We start from the raw sequence: 24,530 nt of genomic DNA, 5'->3' as shown, positions 1-24,530 counted from the left end.
AAATCAAAGCTTAGTTTGAAAAAAGTAAATGATTACCAATTCTTTTGGTTTGAAACCAAGATTTGGGTTAAAAAATACTTTTTAATATAATTGGTAAACAAAGCCTAAATAAAAAATATGTTTATTGCTGCCTATTGTGTACTCATGTTCTAAAATTTTGAAATTTCTCATGTCCATGTCCTTATTATATTGTACCTATATTATATGTATGTATCCTTAATTCTCAGTCTTCTATATGCATGAGCTACTAAGTTGTTGATGATCACCTTCCCAAATAGCAGCTCGGATGTTGTCGAGTAGAAACTAGACACTAAATAAATAGCCGTGATCAGATTCATATATAAAATCAAAGTTGGTCTATTAATTCTACATTACTAATTTAACATTATGTAAGAAAGATTACAACAAATTGTACAATATTACACTAATTCACAATCCCCACATCCATTGATTTGAGATTTAGTTTTCCCTTGCTTTTTAAACCCTAATACAAGATCAAGATTGTAAAGCACATGGATCAAAGTAAAAGAGCAAAGGAAAATAAGAAAGGGCCCGAAGATCCAAAGTAGTAGAGGAAGTGCGGTGTAGAAATGCCGGCTGTCGACGGTGTTCAAGATGAACACTTTCTTGAGCAACTCCGATACGTACTTGGGAGTGATGGCAGATGCCGGGTCTTGGGGAGAGTTAATAAGGATGTTAATTGGTTAATAAATCGGATCGACAAAGAGTAACAAAAGAAAGAGAAAAGAAAGAAGGATAAGATGGTGATGTATTTGAGAGACACCATGAACTCGCTGTGAGCTCTGAAGATGGAACCGTTGAGTGGCCATTTGACATTGTATGGGCTGTTGATGACGACAACTAGACCGGCGCAGATAAGGATGGAGGTTGTGGCCATTAGGGTTGATCCCTTTATGGTGTTTCGTAGCATTTGGACTGCTAGGATATTCCTTTTCTGGTTGTCCTGCAAGCCACATGCATCATACTTATTCAATCAAATCAATTGCATGAAATTATGTATATTCTCACTAATAATTAGAAAAAAGAATGAAATTATATATATTTCTAAGAAAAAAGGAAAAAAAATTGAAATTGATTGATCAATGAATTAATGAACTAGAAGGAGAAAAAACTATGAAAGCCTTTTAATTTGAATGACGTGCGAAGCAAGAGTTGGCTTTTTATATATGGTTGGATTAGTAGTTGGATCGCAACCTCTCAGCTCTTACCTCACCTGGTTGTTTCTAGCAATTGCGTATCCTTCGAGCAATCATTGCATGTGTATTCCATTGTCCAAATAAAAACATAAAATATGAAAAGTAATTCGAAAATATAATATATTTAAAAATTAAATAACACATTATTAATATACTATACACTCTAAATATAAATATCTTAGATACGATTTTGAAAAAATAAAAAATATATGAGCAAAATATAAATACAAAAATTATTAGAACATATATAGTAAAAATATAAAAGAAAACAAAATAATTAAAAAAAAAATTTAAGGTTGGGCACATATGTTAAATATTCTTCATTGGTTTTCAATACGGTTCAAAAAAAATATAATTGTTTTCACAATTATAATTGTACTAACTTTTTAAAATAATATGACAATACGAATAAGATGCGAAATAATAATAACTAATCCTATTAATAATAAATATTAATGTGGGATAATACATTTTAATTATAGGGTGATTCCCAACGAGAAAATTGTATAAAATAACGATATCACGTTTACTTTAAAGATCATATAAAACAATGTATGTTATGTAAGCACGTCTCACTTTCATTTAAATAATAAAAATGATTATTGATTACATGATCAAAATTGAATAGATCATTTCTTTTTTCAGATAGGAACGAAGAGAGGATATTAATATTATTTCCATGTGGGCACAAGTTTTCTTCTATTTTCCAAACAAAGACGAAGGAATGGAATCTAATTTATTTTTGTTTTTTAATATATTCACCGAAATGAGTTAAATAATTATTTGTTTTCGTTTTGTAGATTCATTTGGTAGATGCAGAAAAAAACATAACAACCAACTTTAGGATAAATTATATAGTATATTCTTAAGGAAAACCATGGGATTATGAAATTTACAATGTTATTTAAATATTTACTAGTTTAGTCTTATTCAAATTAAACGGTACAAATTACAAATTCTCTAAACTATTATGATTATGGCTTCTAATATTTTGTATAATATAATTGTATAACAAAATTCCTATTTGTGTTTTAAAAATAATAAACAACATTCCAATTTTCCTGATCAAAGAAAGTATTGGCAAAACACAAGCTTTATTATTTACCTTTTTTAGTTAGACAAAATTTATTTTTTTTTTTAAAATGTATCAGCCCGTTTTTGTGATATCGGAACGTGGGTTTTGGGCACAAATCTGAGGTGAAAATAGTTTTTTATTATTATTTTAATCTCTACAGTATGTTAGTAGTGTCATATAAAAATTTCGTTAAGAAATTTTAATGTTTGCATGTTTAATTTCGTAAAAAGGACTAAATCGTAAAAGGTACAAAAGTAGAGTTCTAGTAGCTAAAGATAATGAATGGCTATAAACCTTTAATGTAAGAGTTCTTAAGTGGTAATTAGACCATTTATATGGTAGTGGTCATTTATGGGTTTGGTTTTATTGAAATTAAGGATATTTTTTAAGGTTAATAATGTAATTAAGTAAATAAAGGCTAAAATCATAAAAACAAAAGAAAGAAAACAAAGATATCATCTTCTAAACTTGGTCTTCTTCAATCGAAATTATCAAAACTCCAAAGCTAGGGTTTAGTCACCTTCTTTTGATTGCATGGTAATGTATAATTCACTTCTATTTTTAATGATTTTTATTTTTTGGGATTGTTATAGCTTAATCTAATTAGCTCATAGACTAATTTGAAAAATTGTTAAAGGTTTAGGGTTTTTCCATGAACATGTTTGCATGATTCTTGAAAATTTATGAAAGATTATGAGTCCTTGTTGTTAAATGAACAACTTTTGTAAAGTTATTTTTGATGAAATTATCATTTAGGGACTTATATGTAAAAGTAGTAAAATACCATGGTAAAATTGTGAAATGTTGAGTTTTATGAAGCTGCATAAGTCTCTAGGTAATTCGGCTAGCTTGTAATGTGGATGAAATTACATAAATGTTAATGTAACACCCTTAACCCGTAACCGACATCGGATTAGGGTTACGAGGCATTACCAGACAGACAGAACATTTCAGACCAATTCAGAATTACAGATATTATTTAACATCATTTCATAAGCAATATCTCTGAAGTCTACGAGATCTAAATGTATTTTTAAGAAACAGTCGGGACTAAACCAAACACATTCATAAAGTTCAGAACTTTTAAAAAAAATCCAATTCTATATAGGTCACACGCCAGTGTGACCAGGCAGTGTGCCCCACACGAGCATCAGACACGCCCATGTGAACAAGCCGTGCCAAAACAGAGCTTATATACTGCCTTATTCCTACGGCTAACAGACACGCCCGTGTGCCACGGCCGTGTAATTCTTAGTTAGCTACTAACTTAAGCCCACGGCCAACAAACACGCCCGTGTGCTGTGGCCGTGTGGCACAATGCAGGCTTGGTTTAAGCCAATTTGCCACCATTTTTTAAAGGTCATCCCTACAAGCCATAATAAACAACATTTGTACCTAAAATTTTCAACCAATTCCATACTCATAACATGCTTCATTATAACAAAAACATATTAGCTCATAAAACACTACAACCATACACAATTTGGCACCATCAACCAAATATCAAAACTATATACAACATTTCATTTGTTAGCCAACTCTCATGGCATAATATATACGCATCAAAACTTATATACATAGACCTTCTAGCCTATACATGACATACTTTAAAATATTTACACTTTCAAAAGTACCAAAATGAGATCGATAGTGTGGTGACAATCCTCGACTATCCCTGAGCCTTCAGTAGCTACATTAACTGTAAAATAGACAGTAAACACACTGAGTAAGCTACAAAGAGCTTAGTAAGCCAAATACAATCGGTCTAACTACTAAATCATATAAGTACAATTCAACCATAAAGATTTATAACCATTTCATAGAATAATTCATACACTTAACCATGCTCCTTTGTTTGCATATATGTCATGCTTCATTTGCATACATATTTCACAGAGACAGAGTTTTTCATATTCAGACATTTAGTACTATACAAACGTACCTGCATAGGTTATACATTTCATATACTCAATATCAGATTTCGCACGCTATCATCAGACGGATCAGAAATGATACAGAATGCTCATAAATAAGTACAATGCCGACGTCCCAGACGTGGTCTTACATGTAATTCAATATTGATGCCTCTGTCCCAGACAGGGTCTTACACGAAATCAGATACGATGCCGATGTCTCAGACATGGTCTTATACGTAAATTTCAATCGAGACCTGTGTCCCAGACACGGTCTTACACGATATCTCAGACATATGTCAACTTTTCTTTGAAACGTACAGAGCTTTTCAGATACTAACATATTATCATACTTTACTCCAAAAATTTTCATCAGGCACTCAAGGCCATCCAATACAGATTACAGTTTATATGTACAGAATTTATTTAAATTAACACGTAATTCTAATTTGACTTACCTCAAATGAATTTCGAATAAAACGAGTCGTCTATTCAACTATTTTGGACTTCCTCCGATCTAAGTCCGATTTTCTTTGTTCTTGATCTAATACAATACAAATTCCACCATTCAATCATTCATTTCATTCAATATAATCCATATACACATATTTAGGGTACTTTACATTTTAGCCCTTACATTTTCACACTTTGGCAATTTAGTCCATTTTTCACAAAATCACCAATATGCAAAATTTCTTTGCAACAAGGGCTAACCGGATTTTCATGGCTTCTATATAAGCCCATACAACATGTTTAATTCATGATTTAGTCCTTAAAAACCTCATTTTCAAAATTTAACACAATTAGCTTAATTTCATCAAAAACTCAAAGACAAAACTTATGAACCATCCACCAAGCCTTCATAATTCATTCAAAAACATCACAAAACTCATAATATCAACAATGTCATTTCATGGAAACTTTAACAGAAACAGAAATTCAGACATGGGTTTTAAAGAACACGAAGCAACGATCACAAAAACGTAGAAACTATCAAAAATCGAGTTAAAACCGTACTTAATCAAGCAATAAAAGTGCCGAACCCTAAAATGGCTTTCTCCTTTTTCTTTTTCTTTGATTTTCGACTATATGCATGATAATATGGCCAATTTCATGTGTTCATTTTATTATTATAACATTATAATCACCTTTTACCATTTTACCCTTAATGACATAATATTAATTTCTACCAACTCATGTCCACATTTGTCCACACATTAGTACAATGGTCAAATTGACATGCAAGGACCTTTATTTTAAAAGCCAAGTCAAATAGGTGCTTTAGCATCTAGCACTCAACTTTTACACTTTACACAATTTAATCCTTTTTCATAATTAGGCATAGAAACAGACAAATTAAATCACAGAAATTTTCACAGATGTAAATTCACATATCACAAACATAGAAAAAAATATTAAAATATTTTTTAGACTCAAATTTGTGGTCCCGAAACCACTATTCTGACTAGGGTCAAAATCGAACTGTTACAGTTAATTTACGAGCTTAAGGACTAAATTGTAAAGAAGTTAAAATAGTAGGGGCAAAAATGTAATTTTTTCAAAATATGAATTGTTGACTAAATTGAATAGAATGAATTTTAAATGGATTAAATTTTCTTATTTAGATCAAGTTAAATCACAGAAATTTTCACAGATGTAAATTCACATATCACAGACATAGGAAATAATATTAAAATATTATTCGGACTCGAATTTGTGGTCCTGAAACTACTATTCTGACTAGGGTCAAAACCGGACTGTTACAATTCCCCCCCTTAGGGATTTTCGTCCCCGAAAATCTTACCGTTAAACAGATTCTGATATTGTTGTCTCATTGAATCTTCAGGCTCCCACGTAGCCTCTTCAGCACCGTGACGATGCCACATCACTTTAACTAGAGGAATTTTCTTGTTTCACAATTCTTTAATCTCACGATCTAAAATACGGATCGATTTTTCTTCGTAAGTCATATCAGATTGAATCTTAATTTCAGAAGAGGATATCACATGGGACAGATCAAATCTGTACCATCGAAGCATCAATACATGAAATACATTATGTATCTTTTCCAACTCAGATGGTAGCCTCAATCTATAAGCAACCGGCCCAACTCGCTCAATGATTTCATATGGTCCGATGAATCTCAGACTCAATTTTCCTTTTCTACCAAATCGGAACAGTTTCTTCCATGGAGATACTTTCAGAAACCCTTTATCACCGACCTTAAATTCGATATCTTTTCTATTCAAATCTGCATATGATTTCTAACGATCAGAGGTAGCTTTCAGACTATCTCAGATTACTTTCACTTTCTATTTTGTTTCTTTTATTAGATCAATACCGTAAATTTTATTCTTACTGAGCTCAGACCAGTATAACAGAGTTCTACACTTTCTACCGTATAAGGCTTCGTATGGTGCCATTTTAATGCTCAATTGAAAACTATTATTATAAGCGAATTCAATCAAAGGTAGATATTATTCCTACACACCTTCAAACTCGAGAATGCAACATCTCAACATATCCTCGAGTATCTGAATAATCCGTTCTGATTGAACATCTGTTTGCGGATGAAAAGCGGTGCTAAAATGCAATTTAGTACCCAGAGCATCTTGCAATTTCTTCAAGAATCGCGACATAAATCTCGGGTCTCTATCTGACACTATCGACAATGGCACACCATGCAATCTCACAATATCAGAAATATACAACTCAGCTAGCTTATCAAGCAAATAATCAAACCGAATCAGAATAAAATGAGCTGATTTCGTCAAACGATCAACTACAACCCAAATTATGTCTTTCTTTTTCGGAGACATAGGCAAACGTGAAACAAAATCCATGGTCACTCGATCCCATTTCCATTCCAGAATCATAATCAGTTGTCATAACCCAGATGGCACCTGATGCTCAGCTTTAACTTGCTGACAGATTAAACATCTCAAAACAAAGTCAGAAATATCTCTTTTCATTCCCGGCCACCAATATAGTTGTTTCAAATTGTTATACATTTTCGTACTTCCCGGATGTACAGAAAATCTACTACTGTGAGCTTCACTCAAAATCATTTGAATCAAATTCGGATTTCTTGGAACACAAAGTCTATTTCTGAACCTCCGACAATCATCATCATTTATTCGAAATTCAGAATCAAAATCAGAATTACACTGAGCTCGTTTAGCCATAATCTCATTATCAACCTTCTGAGCTTCGATAATCTATTTTAAAAACAAAGGTCTCGTTTTTAATTCAACTAAAACTGAACCATCATCAGATAGAACTAAATGAGCATTTATTACAAATAACGATTTTTGACTTAAAGCATCAACAACCACATTTGCTTTTCTGGGGTGATAATCAATAACTAGTTCGTAGTCTTTTAGCAGCAGTTATAACCATCTTCTCTGTCGCAAATTCAAATCTTTTTGCATCATTAAATATTTCAGACTTTTATGATCAGAAAACACGTGACATTTTTCACCAAATAGATAGTGACGCCAGATCTTCAAAGCAAATACAATGGTAGCTAACTCAAGGTCGCATGTTGGATAGTTTTTCTCATGTGGCTTTAATTGTCTCGAAGCATAAGCAACAACTTTTCCTTCTTGCATTAAAACAAAACCGAATCCATTCAACGAAGCATCGCTGTAAACAACGAATTCTTTACCTGACTCAGGTTGTACCAATATCGGAGCTTCAGTTAACAGAGCTTTTTACCTATCAAAACTTCTATAACATTTCTCAGACCATTCAAATTTCACATCTTTCTGAAGAAATTTTGTCAACGGAGTTGTTATCACAGAGAAATCTTTTACGAATCGTCTGTAGTAACGGGCAAGTCCCAGAAAACTGCGGACTTCAGATACATTCCTCGAAGGCTTCCAATCCAGAATAGTTGAAATCTTACTCTGATCAACTTGAATACCGGAAGCTGATACAATATGACCCAAAAAACCAACTTCTCGCAACCAGAATTCACATTTACTAAATTTTGCATACAACTGTTTATCTCACAGAGTCTGTAGTATTATTTTCAGATGTTCAGCATGCTCAGATTCATCACGTGAATAAATTAAAATATCATTAGTGGATACAACAACAAATTGATCAAGATACAGTCTGAAAATTCTATTAATTAAATCCATAAATACAGTTGGTGCATTCGTTAAACCAAAATGCATAACTAAAAATTCATAATGCCCATACATCATTCTAAAAGTAGTTTTCAGAATATCAGAATCCTTTACTCGCAATTGGTAGTAACCTGATCTCAGATCAACCTTAGAAAACATAGTAGCACCTTTCAATTGATCGAATAAATCATCAATTCTAGGCAGAGGGCATTTGTTCTTTACAGTCACTTTATTAAGTTATTCGGTAATCAATACACATTCTCATTATGCCATCTTTCTTTTTCACAAACAGTACAGGAGCACCCTATGGTGAAAAACTCGGTCTAGCAAACCCTCGCTCGGTCAATTCTTGCAACTGAGATTTTAATTCTTTTAACTCAGTCGGAGCCATTCTATACGTAGCTATTGAAATCGGAGTAGTACCAGGTACTAATTCAATGCCAAACTCAACTTCTCGAATCGGAGGCAAACCAAGTAGTTCTTCAGGAAACACATTAGAGAATTCACAGACAACAGGCACCAATTCAATTTTCTTATCATTTACTTTCAAATCTAGCACTAAATAGGCTTCACAACCTTTCTTCACATATTTCCATATTTTCATTGCAGATACCACAGCTGGTAGTCCATCCAGATCACTAGACTCAATTCAGATTATTTCATCATTCTTACTCCTTAAATCAATGACTTTTCATTTGCAATTCACAATAGCATTATGCAAAGTTAACCAATCCATTCCCAGAATTATGTCAAATTCATCGAAAGGTAAAAGCATCAGATCAGCAGGAAAACAGATATATCGTAACATTAACGGGCAATTCTTGCAAACTTTATCAACCAAGATACTTTTGCCTAAGGGGTTCGATACTCTCATTACGAATTTAGTAGACTCTACAGGCAAAGTCTTACTGTGCACTAAATTCATACAAATATAAGAATGTGTTGATCCAGGATCTATCAATGCAATCACAGAAGTATCATAAAGAGTAAAAGTACCAGTAATCACATGTGGAGACGAGGCTTCCTCACTAGCTCGGATAGCATAGCTCTGGCAGGTGCTCTGGCCTCAGATCTAACAATAGTATCTCTAGTAGCTCTTTGACCACTACATGCATTTCTTGCATTTCTAGAAGGTCTACCTCTAGCTGAGGTGTTGCTCGGTCTCAAATTTTGTACATTCTCTTGCTCAGCAGGTTCAAAACAATCTCTTACAAAATAATCCAGAGATCCACATCGAAAACAGGCTCAGTCATTCAATCTACAATTTCCTGGATGTCTTTTACCAAAGTGTTTACATTCAGGTTTCTCAGATTTGACATTTCCAATACTTGCAACAGAGGTAGCAGGGACTCTAAAGTTTGAATACGATCTAGCTCGATCTTGGTTTAAATGTCCCACATTAGCATTTGGATGACTTTGATCATCTCAGAATTTCTTTGACTTAGACTGAAATGATCTACTCGAAGATCTCTTTCTAGCATCTCTAACTTCAGAATCAGCTTTTCTTTTCTCTTTACTTAATTCTTCAGCTTTATAGGCTTGTTTAACAAGAACTACTTTGATCTCCAAAATCCCAACTAACAGACGGATATCTTCGTTTAGTCCATCTTCAAACCTTTTGCACATTATTGCTTCATTCAATACACATTCACAGGCATACTGGCTCAATCTCACAAATTCACGTTCGTATTCAGTAACAGACATACAACCCTGTTTAAGCTCAAGAAACTCTTTACGTTTCTGATCAATGAATCTCTAACTAATATACTTTTTCCAGAATTTAGATTGAAAAAATCTCATGTACTCATTCACTCGGAACTACAGATATTAAAGTTTTCCACCAATGATACACCGTATCTCTCGGATGTGAAACGGCACATTTAACACATTCTTCAGGACTCAGAGACATTTCATCAAACACTCGTATTGTATTTTCTAACCAGAATTCGGCTCTTTCAGCATCATCATTCTTTGTAGCTCGAAACTCTTCAGCCCCATACTTTCTAATCTTATCAACCGGTGGTCTACTCAACTATACCAGACTCACTCGTGGCATATCAGAAGTTTGAGAAGGATTAACAGGGGGTGGAGGTTGTTGTACAGTCGGATTGGTTCTAATGTATTGGGTGAACCATTCATTCATCATCTGATAGAAGGCTTGCTTAGCCTCACCATCACGGCTACTCGTAGCCGGTCTATAATCAGCTTGCACCATCCCTTGTAGGGGAGTAGGCGCATTGCTTTTTATATCATCAGCTACAGCTCTATCAAGATCCATTTGCTATATAAAAGCACATTTCAAAGTTAAGAGTCATTACACTATCAGAGATTCAGATATATGGCATGTATAGCTGACTTATATACGCTATGGTAGTCCTAGAACCGACTAAACCATAGCTCTGATACCAATAAAATGTAACACCTCTAACCCATAACCGACATCAAATTAGGGTTATGACGCATTACCAGACAAACAAAACATTTCAAACCAATTCAGAATTATAGATATTATTTAACATCATTTCATAAGCAATCATCTCTGAATATGGTCTCCGAGATCTAAATGTACTTTTAAGAGACAATCGGGACTAAACCGAACACATTCATAAAGTTCAGAACTTTTAAAAAGAAATTCTAATTCTATATAGGTCACACGCTCGTGTGACCAGGCCGTGTGCCCCACACGAGGATCAGACACACCCATGTGAATAGTCATGCCAAAACAAAGCTTATATACTGACTTATTGCCACGACCAATAGACACGCCCGTGCGCTATGGCCGTGTGATTCTTAGTTAGCTACTGACTTAAGCCCACGGCCAATAAACAAGCCCATGTGCTGTGGCCGTGTGGCACAATGCAGGCTTGGTTTACGCCAATTTGCCACCCCTTTTTAAAGGTCATCCCTACAAGCCATAATAAACAACATTTGTACCTAAAATTTTCAACCAATTCCATACTCATAACATGCTTCATTATAAAAAAACATATTAGCTCATAAAACACTACAACCATACACAATTTGGCACTATCAACCAAATATCAAAACTATATACAACATTTCATTTGTTAGCCAACTCTTATGGCATAATATATACGCATCAAAACTTATATACATAGACCTTCTAGCCTATACATGCCATACTTTAAAATATCTACACTTTCAAAAGTACCAAAATGAGATCGATAGTGTGGTGACAATCCTCGACTATCCCTGAGCCTTCAGTAGTTACGATAACTGTAAAACAGACAGTAAACACACTGAATAAGCTACAAAGAGCTTAGTAAGCCAAATACAATTGGTCTAACTACTAAAGCATATAAGTACAATTCAACCATAAAGATTCATAACCATTTCATAGAATAATTCATAAACTTAACCATGCTCCTTTGTTTGCATATATGTCATGCTTCATTTCCATACATATTTCACAGAGACAGAGTTTTTCATATTCAGACATTTAGTACTATACAAATGTACCTACATAGGTTATACATTTCATATAGTCAATCTCAGATTTTGCACGCTATCATTAGACGGATCAGAAACGATACAGAATGCTCATAAACTAGTACAATGCTGACGTCCCAAACGTGGTCTTACATCTAATTCAATATTGATGCCTCTGTCCCAGACAGGGTCTTACACGAAATCAGATACGATGCCGATGTCCCAGACAAGGTCTTATACGTAAATTTCAATCGAGGCCTATGTCCCAGACACGGTCTTACACGATGTCTCAGACAGATGTCAACTTTTCTTTGAAACGTACAGAGCTTTTCAGATACTAACATATTATCATACTTTACTCCAAAAATTTTCATCAGGCACTCAAGGCCATCCAATACAGATTACAGTTTATATGTACAGAATTTATTTAAATTAACACGTAAATGTAATTTGACTTACCTCAAATGAATTTCGGATAAAACGAGTCGTCTATTCAACTACTTTGGACTTCCCCTGATCTAAGTCCGATTTTTTTTTGTTCTTGATCTAATACAATACAAATTCCACCATTCAATCATTCATTTCATTCAATATAATCCATATACACATATTTAGGGCACTTTACATTTGCCCTTACATTTTCACACTTTGACAATTTAGTCTATTTTTCACAAAATCACCGATATGCAAAATTTCTTTGCAACAAGGGCTAGCTGGATTTTCATGGCTTCTATATAAGCCCATACAACATGTTTAATTCATGATTTAGTCCTTCAAAACCTCATTTTCAAAATTTAACACAATTAGCTTAATTTCATCAAAAACTCAAAGACAAAACTTATGAACCATCCACCAAGCCTTCATAATTCATTCAAAAACATCACAGAACTCATAATATCAACAATGTAATTTCATGAAAACTTTAACAGAAACAGAAATTCAAACATGGGTTTTAAAGAACACGAAGCAACGATCACAAAAACGTAGAAACTATCAAAAATCGAGTTAAAACCGTACTTAATCAAGCAATAAAAATGTCGAAACTAAAATGGCTTTCTCCTTTTTCTTTTTCTTTGATTTTCGACTATATGCATGATAATATGGCCAATTTCATGTGTTCATTTTATTATTATAACATTATAATCACCTTTTACCATTTTACCCTTAATGACATAACATTAATTTCTACCAACTCATGTCCATATTTGTCCACACATTAGTACAATGGTCAAATTGACATGCAAGGACCTTTATTTTAAAAGCCAAGTCAAATAGGTGCTTTAGCATCTAGCACTCAACTTTTACACTTTACGCAATTTAATCCTTTTTCATAATTAGGCATAGAAACAGACAAATTAAATCACAAAAATTTTCACAGATGTAAATTCACATATCACAAACATAGAAAAAAATATTAAAATATTTTTTAGACTCAAATTTGTGGTCCCGAAACCACTATTCTGACTAGGGTCAAAATTGAACTGTTACAGTTAATTTACGAGCTTAAGGACTAAATTATAAAGAAGTTAAAATAGTAGGGGCAAAAATGTAATTTTCTCAAAATATGAATTGTTGACTAAATTGAATAGAATGAATTTTAAATGGATTAAATTTTCTTATTTAGATCAAGTTAAGCCTCATATGGATCTAGATCGAGGAAAAGATAAAGTCTCAGATTAGCAATCACATATCGACATCTTTAAAATCGAGGTAAGTTTATATGTTTAAATAACAATTTGATGTTATTTTATTTATGTGTTCTTATACTATTAACCATATCATGTTACGATGAAAATCTCCTCGTTTGAACCTTAGGAATATATAGGATACAAATGACATGTCATTAGGGTTACCATGTTTCAGGTGCTGGTCCTAAATGCCCTACTGATGGCTGAGTTTCGACATTTGTTGTGAATACTCATCAGCTTGTATGAGCGACATCGTGTAGCTACATTTCGACCATCAGCTTGTGTAAGCAGACCCATTTATAGCTTGAATGAGCATTAATGTAAAGGAAAAGCAAAAGGAAAAGCAATGGTTTCGACCATTTGTTAACAAACTTTGTGTGAGCTTCCCACGTATCTGATACTATTCTAAGTGGTTCAATGAGAATGCAAAGGGAAGGAATGGTAAGTGTTTTTACCGACCATATTATCAACTTGTAGGAAGGTAATAATCGATGTTCATTAAAGTATGTATAATCATGTTCATAGAAAGTATGAATCCAAATGTGATATATTCATGAAATCTATATTGCCATGTGATTATTTTGGTTAAGTTATGTGTTTAAGAACTAACTTGTGTTGTTGGTGATGCTTAGGCTTGTGCCCAGCTATGTTGGATTGATTCAATCTATTTTATAAGATTTTGCATTGAAAAGGTAAGCTATGTTCATGATTTACGAACTTACTAAGTATTATATGCTTACATTATTTTCTTTTCTATGTTTTATAGATTATCGAAAGCTCGATCGGTTTGGAAGCTCCTTAGAGACCTATCACACTATCTAGAGATTATATCGGTAGATTTTGATATTTTAGTCATGGATATAATGGCATGTATAGGTGGACTTGTGTCTAATGTTTAGTTGATGTTTGTAGCATGTAATGTTGCTTTGAATTTTTGGTTCTTATGGTATTTTGATGCCTTGATGGTTGATGTTAATATGGCTATGTTGATGTATGTTTTGAATGACCAAATTTGGCATGTGTTGGCATGTTTATAATGCGGCCAAGTTGGGTTATGCTTTGAGGTAGTTATGAGCTATTTGTATTGGTATACGTGTGGTCAAATATGGTAAACTTGGTATGGAAATAGGTTAGTTGTGAATGGTTGATGAATGTATGAATTTGCAAATGCTTAGATAGTTTTGATGAATTGTGATTGAGGTATCTTTTGGCATGTTGGTTGTATGGATATTTGGTATAGAGATTTAGTCATTTTATGCATGATTTAGGTATTTTTTAATGTCTTCATTATATGTGCAAGTTGCTTGTAGGTTCATGTTTGAATGGGTGACAGAAATGGCTTGATTTTGGCCATTTTCTTGACCACACATCCTAAGACACAGGTGTATGTCTTAGCTATGTGTGACACACGGCCAAGCGACACAGATGTGTGTCCCTTGTAAGTTTTAATGTTTTTTTCGAGAGTTACATGGCCTAGCAGACGGCCTGGCACACAGGCATGTGGCTTGGCCATGTGACCCAAGTCAGAGAGTTAGGACATGACTATGTGTCCTTATTATGAATGTTACATGTCCTGAGACACGGGCGTGTGTCTCAACCGTGTGAGGCACACGGTCTGGCCACATGGCCTTGTGACCCCTATTGTAACATCCCCGTACCCGAGACCATCGCCAGAGTCGAGTACGAGGTGTTACTAAACTTAAACTATTCATTTCTTACACTAATCAAAACCATCTCAATTGCATTAGCTCAAGTAACCAAAATATCTCAATTGAAGTCATTAATTATAATTGACTTACTTGAGAGAAGTAATCCACCATACCGATTGAAACTCGCACTTTTATCACTTATGCCTTTACTGTTGTCAAATCCTTACACAAAAATTTGAGAAATTCCAATATTAAAATCACCACATTACCAAGATTAAATCAGAAGTATAGTCATGCTTGTCATGATTATCACGAGCTGAAAACGCACTTCAAACATAAGTCATAATTGACAAATTATGGAATAAAGATAACAAGAAAACCGAATAAAGAAATCCAAGATTGAGAAACCCAGAATAAAGAAACCCTATGTCAGAAAATTCAAAACCAAACTCATAGGAAAATATAGAAGATCTCGAAAATTCCTCAGAGAAAAGAAGTCCAGAAGAAAACATCATTTAATCCCACTGGAATCAAATATAACAAGAACAATGTATCTTCCCATACATATATATCAAATGGAGCATTAAGTAGAAGAAACAGTATCATAATATCATACATATCCTCTCATCAATTCTTATCAGACGAAATGTAATAAAATGCCCGAGGAAATACAGTAATACAAATTATAAACCAGTCAGACTACCAATGCATCCATCTAACACTAGGATTAGAAAACATTCCCATATAACAAGAATTTCTCCAAAAGATCAACAACCATAGAATTTTTTTCTGAGAACGGATAAATACATAGAACATCTCAGAAGAAACTGTTAAATCTGTCCAGCCGTAACTGTCACACTCAGATATTACACATTTCAAATATCATTTCCCACAACTAGTTCTGCCATCACAAATTTCATGTCAAACCTTTCACTAAAGAAGACCAGTTCTGAATAAATTTTGATTTACACTTTTCTCGACCTTGTACCTGAGTAATTCAATTTACCAAAGTAAATTCATTCTTTAATTGGGACAGTGCATAGCTCCAATAATCTTTATATCAACTTAATAATTTTCTAGCTCTAACTTTATTTACCAACTCATTCTCAGTCTTTAATCATGTTTATGATTAATCTATCACTGAACTCTTTGGTTTCTCAACTGGAAACTTATTCAGTACAAATCTCATGAAATTCCATTATAAGCTCCACTTCGGTAAGGGGGAGGGGTTGTAGGGCCTCTGACTCGACTTTCTCATACATATACATATGACACAATTTCCATCATCATAACAATATCATCAAAATCATATCATTTATTTAGGCAATACATCATTCATGTTGGTTTACACAAATTTTCTAGTTATCCCATTTAGACAAGTATACTTATGCATGCATCCTATGTTTTCTAGATAGCTTGACTTATCCATTCATTTACTCAAACAAATCATACTCATGACCTCATATAAGGGCTAAATAAACATAGATATTTGCATCACAATTGCAACTTTCATTTCGTGCATCATCATATACATATCATTACAATCATAGTTCAGTCCAAACAATTTAACATAGATAAATTCATTTCATTATAATCATTTATATCATAAAAAAATATCATTGACATTCATCAACATTCAACGTTCAATCAAGGCAATGACATTTTCATTCATATCATGATATTAGGAACCTTTACTCATACCTCTACAAATTTCTCGTTATCACGTTCATCTTATCAAGTAAGCCAAGTGCACTACATCATATGAGCATTAAGCAAGTATGGATATTTATCACAACATGAACTTTCATCTCACGTGTTATCACATATATATATCATAAACTTTTATTTATACTTTTCTGAATCGAGACTCATCATACTCGTAACTTTATTCAAACACCTTCGCATCACATTGAACATGGTCAGTGCAGCTCAGTTGGAGAGTACTTCTGTCTAAACAAGAAGGTGCTTATACGCGTCGGAAGGCATCACACTATCACGGATTTGTGGCATGTATAGCTAGACTCTTACACATGCTAGGTTAGTCCGAGAACCGACTAAACCATAGCTCTGATACCACCACATGTAATGCCCCCGTACCCGAGACCATCTCGGAGTCAAGAACGAGGTGTTAACGGACTTAATTCATTAATTAAACAGCTCAAACAATTTATTTTAAAATTTCCAGACAAGCTGACTAACTGCGTCATAGTCGCTAAAAAATTCATATCACGAGTTACGAAACTCAAAATCTAATTCCATCAATTTTATCTGAAAATAGACTCATATATATACTTACTAAATTTTTCTAGAATTTTTGGTTGGGCTAATTAGTACATTTTATTAGTTAAAGTCTCCCCTATTTTAGGGTTTGACTACTTTGACCCCTGTGTATTACGGATCAGATATATCCCTGTCTAGAGTTTCAATAACTATTTCGTTTGTTTCTCATAAAACTATACTCAATAAGGATTTCATAAATGTAAGGTACAACTCTTAATTGTTTTTTTACAATTTATGGTGAATTTTTAACTTTAGAACAGGGGATTCAAAAATTGCTCTGACCCTGTTTCAGAAAAATGTAAATATTTCATAAAATACAACTCTGTTACATATTTTGTTTCTTCTACATGAAAATAGGTTCATTTAGCTTCGATTACATATTTTATTCATCATCTAATTCTATCTATACTATTTTTAGTGATTTTTCAAACTCATGTCACTGCTTCTATATGATTCTATTTTATAGCCAATTTCACCATTTTATGGATTTCCAAAGATTAGTTAGCACATAAAGCATACATGTTATCAAATATAATCTCGATTAGCCACTCCAATAGCTAATAATTCTCAAACATTTCCATGCCATCCATGAGCTATATCATAAGCTTATATACACAAAAGGATTATAACGCTATACATGCCATATTCCCAAAATATGCAAGCCACCATACCGAGATGGTCCGTTGATAGTGTGAGCGTGCCTCCGACCGTCCTGATCTCCAAACCGGCTTGTCAAAACTACAATAAAGGAAAAGGAGGGAGTAAGCATAAATGCTTAGTATGTTCACATGCAAATAACAAGTAACATAATCATGCCATTCAACATAAGCATTATTTGCATAAACAACACCAAGACATTCATGTTACATTTGCATTTAATATCTTACTACAATTTTATCATACTAAGTTCTCAACCCGAGGGTTTAAACACATACCTGTCAAATTTTCTTATTCACCACACTTACCAACATGTCACCTTCGTATTAGGCATTCTCCTTATTCTATTAGAGATCTCCCGTTGAACACATCGGAATATGATTTCGGATACACGGATAATGTGCACATAAGTGCTATACTCATAGCTAAACAAGCTCAATAGCTTTTGAAATCTATGTAGCCAAGCTAACATGTAACCTGCCCATAAACGAACTCAGACTCAACTCAACGAGCTCGGGCGTTCGCATCCATAAGTGAACTCGGACTCAACTCAATGAGTTCGGATGCCTAGTTACATCTCACGAACTCGGACTCAACTCAACGAGTTTGGAACTCAACCATCCTAGTGACATGTCACTTGTACCCTAATCATTCCCAAGGTTTAAACGAGATTCTTTTCAATTACACATTTTGATCACCTTCTTCGAAATGTAGAAACTGATACTTGCTAACATCTCATACTTATCAAGTTGTTCACATAATTTGCATATCACCAAATAATAATTCACAAAACATCATATTTCATGATAATAAGTATCATGTCATATAAATAATATTAAATCACTTAAAATAAAAATTATGTTACCTTATTTACACATGAACTTACCTCGATACAAAATATTAGCAATCGAGCCTATTCCTCGTAAACTTTATTTTTCCCCCAATCTCGACTCGAATCTCTTTTCTCTTGATCTATAATACCAAAATAATTTATTTAATACACACATTCATCAAAACAGCCCCTAATACAAACTTTGGAAAAATTACCATTTTGCCCCTAAACTTTCACATATTTACACTTTTTCCCCAAGGCTCGTAAATTAAACCTCATCCTATTTTCTTATGTTTTATGACATGCTGATCATTTTTCCCTTCTATAGCAACATCAAATTCACACTCTAACATGTACTTATGAATATTAGGTATTTTTATCGATTATGTCATTTTACTCGTTTTTACGAAAAATCACTTAGCAAAAGTTGTTTAACACAATCTCAAACTTCATATTCTACCATAAAATATCAAAATTCATACATATCATCCATGGGTAAAATTTTAAATATAAACCCCAGCTCAAAATATTGGTAGAAATAGTTAAACAAAGTTACGAGGATTTCAAAAATGTAAAGAACATTAAAAACGGGCATAGAAATCACTTACAATCAAGGCTTAAAAGTGTTGAAACCCTAGCTATGGTGGAGAGAAAAATTTGGCAGCAACTTATGGAGAGGATGATCATTTTTGTGTTATTTTTCCCATTTTATTTCATTTAATATTCAAATGACCAAAATGCCCTTCCTTACTAAACTTTCAAAAATTTCATCCATGTCCAATTTTTGTCCATAAACTTAGAAATTGGTCAAATTTCTATTTAAGACCTCCTAATTAATATTTCAAAACAATTTCGTACTAGAAACTTCTAGAATGCAAGTTTTGTAACTTATTCAATTTAGTCCCTAACTTCAAATTAAGCACTTTATGCATAGAATTTCTTCACGAAATTTTCACACAATCATGCAATCATTTCATAGACCTCAAAATAATCATAAAATAATTATTTCTATCTCAGATTTGTGGTCTCAAAACCACTATTTTGATTAGGCCGTAATTCGGGATATCACACCTACAGTGTGAATTTTTCTAACTTTTTTCTTAAGCTTTCAAATGTTCCCGATTTAGTCCTGAATTGTTCCTTAAGTATTTCTAAGGCCTCAAAGGTTCGATCAAGGGAAGATATGCATGTTTTTTAATGGATTATGAAATGATTTATGAAATGTTTGGAAATGAATTTTTTTAAGTTACGTTTTTATAGTAATGCTCTGTAACCCTATTCTAGTGACGGATACGAGTTAGGGATGTTACATTTATTGGTATCAGAGCTATAGTTTAGTCAATTCTCAGACTGAACGTAATGTGTACGAGTTTAGAAATACATTCCATTATATAACCTATGATAGTGTGATAACTCCTAACTCGTGTGATAACTCCTAACTCATTTTGAACTATGCTTTCATATAAAAAATGTCATCCAACCGAGCCAATTCTGATGAGGCTAAAAGTAACACACAAGCCTTCGTTCATGGGACAGCGTCGAGTGGTAGTAGGCCCGTATCTGAGGGTTGGAGAGAAGAGGCTAAAGAAGCTTTCTTCCAATTGATGAATGAATGGTTTACCGAGTTCATACGAACGAACCTGATGGCTCAAAAACCTTCACCCCCACCTATTCCTCAACCGATTCTCATAGTTCATCAAGTTTTGGAACCAATACAAGTTAACAAGATGCCATTTGATAAAATTTGTAAATATGGGGCTCAAGATTTTAGAGCTATGTCTGAAGATGATCCAGAGAGAGTTGAGTTCTAGTTAGAAAACACGATCAGGGTTTTCGATAAATTTTCTTGTACACCGACTGAATGCGTGAAATGTGCCATTTACTTATTAAAAGACTCAGCCTATCAATGGTGGAATACCTTGGTTTTAGTTATGTCAAGAGAGCGAGTAGACTGGGAATTCTTTCAAGCTAAGTTCTGTATGAAATATATAAGTCAGAGGTTTCTTGATAAGAAACGCAAAGAGTTTCTCGAGCTTAAACCGAGCCAGATGATAGTATCAGAGTATAAGAGAGAATTTTCTCAATTAAGTAAGTATGCTCGATAATGTATACTGACTAAAATTGTCATATGTAAGTGGTTTGAAGATGGATTGAATGATGACATAAAGATGTTAGTCAGGGCACTCGAATTGAAAAAAATTGTTGTTCTAGTTGATCGAGCACATAAAGCTGAAGAATTAAGCAAACCTAAAAGAAAAGATGATTTTGAGGCTCGTGATTCAAGTAAGAGATCTGAGGGAAAATCTTATTAATCACCATCAAAGAAGTCAAAAGAATATCATAATCGTTCGTCAGCTTCAGTGGGTTATTCTAGTAGAGATCGTGGAAAACAACAGACAAGTTCAAAACTTCAGGCTATGTCTGTAGCAAGCGTAGGCAGTGTTAAGAGCAACAAGCCCAATTGCCAAGAATTTGGACGTCGACACTTTGCTGAGTGCAAGACAAAAGACGAGGCATGTTTTAAATGTAGTTCAGACGAACATTTTATTCAAGATTTCCTAAGTAAGTTTTACAAGGAAAAGGTTTAGACTGTTCAATTAAGCAATACAGTTGCGAGAGGTAGACCGCCACAGAACCCTGGAAATGTGGGTAATAGCCATAGTGGGACAAAGGACTCTGCTGTGAGGTCTAAAGCACGAGCATTGGCTAGAGCTTACACGATCTGTGCACAAGAGGAAGCGTCAACGCTAGATGTTATTACTGGTACATTTTCTATCTTTGATACTGATGTTACTACTTTAATTGATCCGAGATCAACACATTCATATGTATACATGAATCTAGTGTCAAGTAATAAATTTCCATTCGAGTCTACTAAATTTTTGGTTAAAGTAACAAACCCCCTAGGTTAGTATGTGTTAGTTGATAAGGTTTGTAAAAACTGTCCTTTGATGATTCGAGGTTGTAACTTCCATTTGATGAGTTTGATATGATTTTGGGTATGAATTGGTTGACTCTGCATAATGCTATTATGAATTATAGATGAAAGCTTCTTGTATTAAAGTGTCAAATGGTGAAAAGCTTTAGATTGAATCAGATAGACTGGATAGTATATCTAATGTTATTTTGGTTATGTCAGCATAAAAATATGTTAGAAAAGGCTGTGACGTATATCTTGCGTACATATTTGATTCTAAAGTTTCTAAGTTGAAGCTAGAATCAGTTCCAATGGTATGTGAGTATCCAAATGTGTGTCCAGGTGAATTACCTGGGTTATCGCCAATCAAAGAGGTTGAGTTAGCTATTGAGTTAGTGCCAGGAACATCTCTGATATCGATAGCTCCTTACGGAATGCCACCTATAGAGTTGAAAGAATTGAAAGCGTAGTTGCACGAGTTGACAAATAGAGGTTTTGCTTGACCCAACTTTTCTCCTTGGGGTGCACCAATTTTATTTTTGAAGAAAAGGATGAATCAATGCAACTGCGTATCGATTATCGATAGCTCAACAAAGTCACAATCAAGAAACAAGTATCCATTGCTGTGTATTGACAATCTGTTTGATTAGTTGAAAGGTCCGACAGTGTTCTCAAAGATTGATCTTCGTTCTAGTTATTATCAGTTGTGAGTTAAAGACTCAAATGTGCAAAAGATCATGTTTAGGACCAGGCCCGGACATTATGAATTTCTTGTGATGCCGTTTGGTTTGACTAATGCACCTGCAGTTTTGATGGACTTGATGAATAGAATTTTCAAACCATCTTTAAACAGACTCATAGTGGTATTCATTGATGATATTTTGATTTATTCACAAGATGAGATAGAGCATGCTGAGCATTTGAGAATTTTTCAAACTTTGCGCAAAAAGAAATTATTCACTAAGTTTAGCAAATGTGAATTTTGGCTTTGGAAAGTCAAATTTTTGGGATATGTTATGTCAGCCGAGGGCATAAGAATTCATTTGAGCATGATTTCAGCTGTAGTAGATTGGAAGCCTCTGAGAAATATATCTAAGGTTAGAAGTTTTCTGGGTTTAGCCAGATATTACAGAATATTTGCCAAGGGATTCTCGATGATTGCTACACCGTAGCATAATTAATATAATTAATGATACTTTCGACACACTAGTTAGAGATGCCAACTATATTGGATGATAGGGTGATAATAATTTGGTTTACATTGAATTTTGGAATATTTGTGTAGTATTTTTATGTTTAAAAAAGCACCAACCGATCCTAATTTTGATATGTTCAGAACTAAAAATAATATATATGATATTTCAAACTTTTTTAGCTACAACTTAAAAATAAATTATTTATTTTATATTATAAAAAATTTCAATTTAAATAAAACATAAAAATTAGTTTTTAATTTTTGAATCAAAAGTTTAAATACATTTAACTGAAGTGAATTAAATAAAAATCAAGTTGAAATAAAACTAAACACCATAACAAAAATCTATTTTTGATTCATTTGGTCAATATTTGGATAATGTGATTTATTAATGAAACAATATGAGTATGTGATGTAATAAAAAGATGTAGAGTAAACATATATGTAAAATGAAAGAAAGAGAGAACCTTCATGATGGCAAAGACCCAGAAGCGTCAACTAGTGGCATTGGTTCCGATGATGGTTATGACCGGCTGATACCGAACCTTATGCCATAGCCACCGATGATGGTTATGACCAGCTGAGACCGAACCTTATGCCATAGCCACCAATGATAAGCTAAGCTCTTTGCTAAGCTTAGTGACGCTAAAACCATGTCCAAATAGTATGATCTCCACTCCATCTCTCTCTTCTATCCCTCTTCATGTTAGTTCTTAAGATGAGTTTTTATCAAAGCAATGGCGTTTAACTCCCTCCCTTTTATAAAGAGTTTTGGGAAGTTTGAGGTTCACACATAAACACTGGTTCAGAAATGAGTTTTGTTTTTATGAATAGGATTTTGAGTAAAAAATTTTAATTCCAGGTCAATTGAGTAAGGTTTTTTCTTTTTTTTATTGATGTTATATTATTATATTTTTATGGAAAAGTTAATTTCTTAGGACTATCTTGACATTTAAGGAGATCAAGTTTAGGGTAATTGTCAATCCTGAAAATCAAGCTAATAGAAATTGGGTATTAGATTGTGGGCTTAAGAGAAAAATCAAGTTTTGTGTCATAAAAGCTGAAATAGGATAAAATAATTAAATTAGTTAATAATAGTAATAATAATAATTAAATTAAATAATTATGGTATTAAGAATCGGGGAATTAGTAAAGATTAATAATGACTTTTTTGGAATAGTGGTTAAAGTAGAGGTTAAATGTGTAAATTAAAAACAAGATGTTAAAAAGAGAGCTATTACAACAAGGGAGAAATAGGGGAGGACTTTGAGGGTAAATAGCCCATTTTTTAAAAAAATAAATAGTTGGCTATAAAAGTCGCTTGCCTTCCCAATTTCTCTCCATGCTTTTTTGTTAAACCAATCTTTATCTGATAAAATGTTTTGATATGACAAATTAAAGTGTTTTTGAATAAAAGTTAAAATTAAACAAAATTGACAAAATGAATTGCTTAAAATTGAAGTCTAAGAGATAAAAATTTTGAATATCTACTTTGAACTCTTAGAAAATTTTTGAAACAAATTT

The 24,530-nt window shown here is 33.4% G+C and overlaps 1 pseudogene; it reads right to left on the bottom strand.

The window, feature by feature from the left end:
- Nucleotides 1-311: 311 nt before the first annotated feature.
- LOC107952393 (uncharacterized) lies at nucleotides 312-23,688 on the bottom strand (annotated as a pseudogene).
- Nucleotides 23,689-24,530: the final 842 nt, after the last annotated feature.

Source organism: Gossypium hirsutum, chromosome A03 (genome assembly GCF_007990345.1).
Source record: "Gossypium hirsutum isolate 1008001.06 chromosome A03, Gossypium_hirsutum_v2.1, whole genome shotgun sequence".
NCBI classification, from domain to species: domain Eukaryota; kingdom Viridiplantae; phylum Streptophyta; class Magnoliopsida; order Malvales; family Malvaceae; genus Gossypium; species Gossypium hirsutum.
This window is presented reverse-complemented; position numbering and strand designations above follow the sequence as displayed.